This window comes from Zea mays, chromosome 6 (genome assembly GCF_902167145.1).
Source record: "Zea mays cultivar B73 chromosome 6, Zm-B73-REFERENCE-NAM-5.0, whole genome shotgun sequence".
Classification (NCBI taxonomy): Eukaryota; Viridiplantae; Streptophyta; class Magnoliopsida; order Poales; family Poaceae; genus Zea; species Zea mays.
In genome coordinates this window covers 133,465,364-133,473,076 of record NC_050101.1, presented here as the reverse complement: position 1 = coordinate 133,473,076, position 7,713 = coordinate 133,465,364, and positions in this window count along the sequence as shown.

The following is a 7,713-nucleotide window of genomic DNA, read 5'->3' as shown; positions in this document are numbered from 1 at the left end:
ACCATGGCTTTAAGCTTTATCAAATGGACGTGAAAAGTGCCTTCCTCAATGGACCAATCAAAGAAGAGGTCTATGTTGAGCAACCTCCCGGCTTTGAAGACAGTGAGTATCCTAACCATGTTTATAGGCTCTCTAAGGCGCTTTATGGGCTCAAGCAAGCCCCAAGAGCATGGTATGAATGCCTTAGAGATTTCCTTATTGCAAATGGCTTCAAAGTCGGAAAGGCCGATCCTACACTCTTTACTAAAACTCTTGACAATGATTTGTTCGTATGCCAAATTTATGTTGATGATATTATATTTGGGTCTACTAACGAATCTACATGTGAAGAATTTAGTAGGATCATGACAAAGAAATTCGAGATGTCTATGATGGGGGAGTTGAAGTATTTCTTAGGATTCCAAGTAAAGCAACTCCAAGAGGGCACCTTCATTAGCCAAACAAAGTACACTCAAGACATTCTAACCAAGTTTGGAATGAAGGATGCCAAGCCCATCAAGACACCCATGGGAACCAATGGGCATCTCGATCTCGACACGGGAGGTAGGTCCGTGGATCAAAAGGTATACCGGTCGATGATTGGTTCATTGCTTTATTTATGTGCATCTCGACCGGACATTATGCTTTCCGTTTGCATGTGTGCAAGATTCCAATCCGACCCTAAGGAATCACACCTTACGGCCGTAAAACGAATCTTGAGATATTTGGCTTATACTCCTAAGTTTGGGCTTTGGTACCCTCGGGGATCCACATTTGATTTGATTGGTTATTCGGATGCCGATTGGGCAGGGTGCAAAATCAATAGGAAGAGCACATCGGGGACTTGCCAGTTCTTGGGAAGATCCTTGGTGTCTTGGGCTTCAAAGAAGCAAAATTCGGTCGCTCTTTCCACCGCCAAAGCCGAGTATATTGCCGCAGGCCATTGTTGCGCGCAATTACTTTGGATGAGGCAAACCCTGCGGGACTACGGTTACAAATTAACCAAAGTTCCTTTGCTATGTGATAATGAGAGTGCAATCAAAATGGCCGACAATCCTGTCGAGCATAGCCGCACTAAACACATAGCCATTCGGTATCATTTTCTTAGGGATCACCAACAAAAGGGGGATATCGAGATTTCATACATTAACACTAAAGATCAATTAGCCGATATCTTTACCAAGCCACTTGATGAACAAACTTTTACCAAACTTAGGCATGAGCTCAATATTCTTGATTCTAGAAATTTCTTTTGCTAGCTTGCACACATAGCTCATTTGAATACCTTTGATCATATCTCTTTTATATGCTATGACTAATGTGTCTTCAAGTCAATTTCAACCAAGTCATAGGTATATTGAAAGGGAATTGGAGTCTTCGGCAAAGACAAAGGCTTCCACTCCGTAACTCATTCTTCGCCGTTGCTCCAAGCTTCTCTCCATCTCAAGGGGGAGAATTCAAAGCAAAAGGACTTCGTCTTTGGTATAATTTTAACTCATTTACTTATGACCAAAAGAGAAGATAGTACTAATATGGGCTCTAATGATTCCGTTTTTGGCGATTCATGCCAAAGGGGGAGAAAGTATGAGCCCAAAGCAAAAGGACCGCACCACCACCAATTTCAAAAACTTAGTATTTTCAGTTTTCCAAAAGTATTTATCAATTGGTATCCTATTGTGTTCAAAAGGGAGAAAGTAGTATTTCAAAAATGATATATCAAAACCCTCTTGAACACTAAGAGGTGGATCTCCTTTAGGGGGAGTTTTGGTTTAGACAAAGGAAAAGCATTTGAAACAGGGGGAGAAAATTTCAAATCTTGAAAATGCTCTGCAAACTCTTATTCATTTACCTTTGACTATTTGCAAAAGATCCTTGAAATGTATTACAAAAAGAATTTGCAAAAACAAAACATGTGGTGCAAATGTGGTCCAAAATGTTATATAAGAAAGAAACAATCCATGCATATCTTGAAAGTAGTTACATTGGCTCAATTCCAAGCAACCTTTACTCTTACATTATGCAAACTAGTTCAATTATGCACTTCTATATTTGCTTTGGTTTGTGTTGGCATCAATCACCAAAAAGGGGGAGATTGAAAGGGAATTAGGCTTACACCTAGTTCCTAATTAATTTTGGTGGTTGAATTGACCAACACAAATAATTGGACTAACTAGTTTGTCCAAGTGTATAGATTATACAGGTGTAAAAGGTCCACACTCAGCCAATAAAAAGACCAAGGTTTGGATTCAACAAAGGAGCAAAGGGGCAACCGAAGGCACCCCTGGTCTGGCGCACCGGACTGTCCGGTGTGCCACCGGACATGTCCGGTGCACCAGGGGGACTCAGACTCAAACTCGCCACCTTCGGGAATTCGCAGAGGCACGAGCGCTATAATTCACCGGACTGTCCGGTGTACACCGGACAGTGTCCGGTGCGCCAAGGGAGGTCGGCCTCAGGAACTCGCCAGCTTCGGGAATCGCCAACGGCTAGTCCGCTAAAAATCACCGGACTGTCCGGTGTGCACCGGACTGTCCGGTGCGACTCCAGTGCAACGGCTACCTCCGTGCCAACGGCTCTCTGCGGAGCAATAAATGCGCGCGCAGCGCGCACAGGAGTCAGAATCGCCCATGCTGGCACACCGGACAGCAAACAGTACATGTCCGGTGTGCACCGGACACCCAGGCGGGCCCACATGTCAGAAGCTCCAACGGTCAGAATCCAACGGCAGTGATGACGTGGCAGGGGGCACCGGACTGTCCGGTGTGCACCGGACTGTCCGGTGCGCCATCGAACAGACAGCCCAGCCAACGGTCAAGTTTGGTGGTTGGGGCTATAAATACCCCAACCACCCCACCATTCATGGTATCCAAGTTTTCCACTTCCCAACTACTACAAGAGCTCTAGCATTCAATTCTAGACACACCAAAGAGATCAAATCCTCTCCAAACTCCACACAACGCCATAGTGATCAGAGAGAGTGATTTGCTTGTGTTCTTTCGAGCTCTTGCGCTTGGATTGCTTTCTTCTTTCTTAATCCTTTCTTTGCAATCAAACTCACTTGTAATCAAGGCAAGAGACACCAATCTTGTGGTGGTCCTTGTGGGAACTTTGTGTTCCAAGTGATTGAGAAGAGAAAGCTCACTCGATCCGTGGATCGTTTGAGAGAGGGAAGGGTTGAAAGAGACCCGGCCTTTGTGGCCTCCTCAACGGGGAGTAGGTTTGCAAGAACCGAACCTCGGCAAAACAAATCTTCGTGTCTCACTTGCTTATTCGCTTGGGATTTGTTTTGCGCCCTCTCTCGCGGACTCGTTTATATTTCTAACGCTAACCCGGCTTGTAGTTGTGTTTATATTTGTAAATTTCAGTTTCGCCCTATTCACCCCCCCTCTAGGCGACTTTCAATGGCACAATCTTAGTGAAGCAAGTCAGAGACTTTACCTTTGAAGCATATCTAAGAACGAGGGCAAAAATTGTGCCGCAGTGGATGACGACCCAGATGCATTGGTGCCGTTGGAGATTAAAGACACTTGCATCTCTACCTTGCATCTCTACCAAAGATACTTGCATCTCTACCTTGCTCTTTACCTTCCACATTTATATGAAGTATTTAAGTTTCAATCTCGCCTTTCTAGTTAGACTATTTAGGATTGAAACTTAGGCTTTGAGATAGAGATAGCAACACTTAGACAAAACCTAGTTTACACATTCTAGATTGTTTATTTGCATATGTTTTGCTCTAGGATTTAATTATGGCCTAGTTTAGATATAGTTTTTAGAAGTCCTAATTCACCCCCTCTTAGGCGTCACCATTTCCTACAAGTGGTATCGGAGCCCGGTTTGGCTCATTTGAAATGTTTTAGCTTCACTGCTAATCGAGTCGACACTTTTTAGAGGAAGGGGATGGATACCCATAGGCCACCACACTTTTGAAAGGGAAATGTGCCCTTGGGCCATTTCTAAGTGTTTTGGTGATTTAGTGTCCAACACAAGTGCCTAAGTGTCAAATGGTGGACAAAGTACAAATCAATTATAAAGGTATGTTTCTCAGACTTAGTACATTGTTTTAGAGACTAATGTATTGTGTCTAAGTGCTGGAAACAAGAGAAATCGAATTGGAGAAGAGATGGCCTTGTTCAGCCAAAAGCCAGTTCTGTCTGGGTGCACCGGACTGTCCGGTGGTGCACCGGACAGTGTCCGGTGCGCCAGACTGGCTCAGGCGAACTTGCTGCTCTCGGAAAGAAATTAACAGCGTACGGCTAAAATTCACCGGACTGTCCGGTGTGCATCGGACTGTCCGGTGAGCCAACGGTCGGCCGCGCGGGACACGTGGCCGAGCCAACAGCTAGAAGGGGGCACCGGACTGTCCGGTGTGCACCGGACAGTGTCCGGTGTGCACCGGACAGTGTCCGGTGCGCCAACGGCTCCAAGGCGCCAACGGTCGGCTTCGCCAAATAAGGAAAGAGATCCGCACCGGACAGTGTCCGGTGGTGCACCGGACTGTCCGGTGCGCCAGGCGACAGAAGGCAAGAATTGCCTTCCTGGAATGCTCTCAACGGCTCCTAGCTGTCTTGGGGCTATAAAAGGGACCCCTAGGCGCATGGAGGAGTACACCAAGCATTCTCAAAGCATTCCTAAGCACTAAGACATTGATTCCGCGCTTTTGATTCCTTGTGATAGCAATTAGAGCTCTAGTTGAGTTGTGAACTCATTGAGTCGTGTTGTGAGCTCTTGTTGCGACTTGTGTGCGTGGTGTTGCTGTGATTTCTTGTCTTGAGTGTGTTGCTCATCCCTCCCTTACTTCGTGCTTCTTTGTGAATTTCAAGTGTAAGGGCGAGAGGCTCCAAAGTGTGGAGATTCCTCGCAAACGGGATATAGTAAAGCAAGCAAAACACTGTGGTATTCAAGTGGGTCTTTGGACCGCTTGAGAGGGGTTGAGTGCAACCCTCGTCCGTTGGGACGCCACAACGTGGAGTAGGCAAGCGTTGGTCTTGGCCGAACCACGGGATAAACCACTGTGCCATCTCTGTGATTGATCTCTTGTGGTTATTGTGTTTTGTTGAGACTCCTCTCTAGCCACTTGGCATTATTGTGCTAACGCCTAATCAAGTTTTTGTGGATTAAGTTTCAAGTTTCACAGGATCACCTATTCACCCCCCCTCTAGGTGCTCTCAATTGGTATCAGAGTCGTTCTCTTCAAGAAAGGGACTAATCGCCCGAAGAGATGGATCCTAAGGGAAAGGGGATTGTGATCAATGATAAGGAGAAGGAGTCCTTCGTCAACGAGCCTAATAATGACAAGCCTACCGACTCGGGCTCGGGCCACAAACGCAAAGATGGGAAGAAGAAGAAGACAAGACGCATCAAGGAGGTCGTCTACTACGACGACAGCGATGAGTCCACTTCTTCCCAAAAGGACAACGACGACAACGACTACGACAAAAGAAAGACGGTTAATTCGAACTTTTCTTTCGATTACTCTCGTATTCCGCATAGCTCAAATGCACATTTGTTTTCCATCCCTCTTGGCAAACCTCCACACTTTGATGGAGAGGACTACGGATTTTGGAGTCACAAAATGCGTAGTCACCTGTTCTCTCTCCATCCAAGTATATGGGAGATTGTTGAGAATGGAATGAAATTTGATAGCTCGGATAGTCCTGTATTTATTAATGAACAGATTCATAAAAATGCACAAGCTACTACTGTGTTGTTAGCCTCTTTGTGCAGGGACGAGTACCATAAGGTGAGCGGCTTGGACAATGCCAAGCAGATCTGGGACACCCTCAAGATCTCTCATGAGGGGAACGACGTCACCTTGCTCACCAAGATGGAGTTGGTAGAGGGCGAGCTCGGGAGATTTGCAATGATAAGGGGCGAGGAGCCAACCCAAACATACAACCGGCTCAAGACCCTCATCAACAAAATAAGGAGCTACGGAAGCACACGATGGACGGACCACGACGTTGTTCGCCTAATGCTAAGGTCCTTTACTGTACTTGATCCACATCTGGTGAACAATATTCGTGAAAATCCTAGGTACACCAAGATGTCGCCCAAAGAAGTTCTTGGGAAGTTCGTGAGCGGGCGAATGATAATCAAGGAGGCGAGATACGTGGACGACGCATTGAATGGTCCAATCAATGAGCCTCAACCCTTTGCTCTTAAAGCAATAAGAAGCAAGGAGGCGCTACCTAGCAAGGTGGCACAAGTTGAGGCGGCAGGGCTAAATGATGAAGAGATGGCTCTCATCATCAAGCGCTTCAAGACGACGCTAAAGGGTCACAAGGGACAGCCAAGCAAGACCAAGACAAAGGGGAAGCGCTCATGCTTCAAGTGTGGTAAGATTGGTCATTTTATCGCTAACTGCCCCGATAATGATAGTGACCAGGAACAGGGGAACAAGAGGGAGAAGAAGAAGGCATACAAAAAGGCTAAGGGCGAGGCACACCTTGGCAAGGAATGGGACTCGGATTGTTCGTCATCCGACTCCGACAATGAAGGACTCGCCGCCACCGCCTTCAACAAGTCATCTCTTTTCCCCAACGAGCGTCACACATGCCTCATGGCGAAGGAGAAGAAGGTATGTACTCGAAACAATGCCACTTATGATTCTTCTAGTGATGATGAGTCCAGTGATGAAGAAATAGATTACTCTAGTTTGTTCAAAGGATTGGATAGAACTAAAATAGATAAGATTAATGAATTGATTGATGCCTTGAATGAAAAGGATAGACTTTTAGAGAAACAAGAGGACCTTTTATATGAAGAGCATGACAAATTTGTAGAGGCACAAAAATCTCATGCTTTAGAAGTTAAAAGAAATGAAATGCTTTCTTGTGAACTATCCTCTTGCCATGAGACAATTTCTAGCTTAAGGAGCAAAAATGATGATTTGAATGCTAAGCTAGAAATAGCTAGTAAATCTAACTCTTGTGTAGAACATGTTATGATTTGCAATAGGTGTAAAGATTTTGACATTGATGCCTGTAGTGAACACCTAGTTTCAATTTCCAAATTGAATGATGAATTGACTAGTCTTAATGCCCAACTTAAGACTAGCAAGAATGAATTTGACAAGCTAAAATTTGCAAGGGATGCCTACACGATTGGTAGACACCCCTCAATTAAGGATGGACTTGGCTTCAAGAGGGAAGCCAAGGACTTAACAAGCCATAAGGCTCCCATCTCCGCCAAGGAGAAAGGGAAGGCCCCTATGGCTAGTAGTGCTAAAAAGAACCATGCTTTTATGTACCATGATAGAAGACAGTCTTATAGGAGTTGTAATGCTTATGATGCTTTTGACTCTCATGCCATGTTTGCTTCTAGTTCTACCTATATGCATGGTAGAGATATGTCTAGGAGATATGTTGTTCATATGCCTAGGAGAAATGTTGTTAATGTTCCTAGGAAAGTTGATGAACCTTCTACAATATATCATGCTTGCAATGCTTCATTTGCCATTTGTAGAAAGAATAAGAAGGTGATTGCTAGGAAGTTAGGGGCAAGATGCAAGGGAGATAAAACTTGCATTTGGGTCCCTAAGACAATTGTGACTAACCTTGTAGGACCCAACAAGAGTTGGGTACCTAAGACCCAAGCCTAAATTTGCCTTGTAGGTTTATGCATCCGGGGGTTCAAGCTGGATTATCGACAGCGGATGCACAAACCATATGACGGGGGAGAAGAAGATGTTCACCTCCTATGTCAAAAACAAGGATTCCCAAGATTCAATAA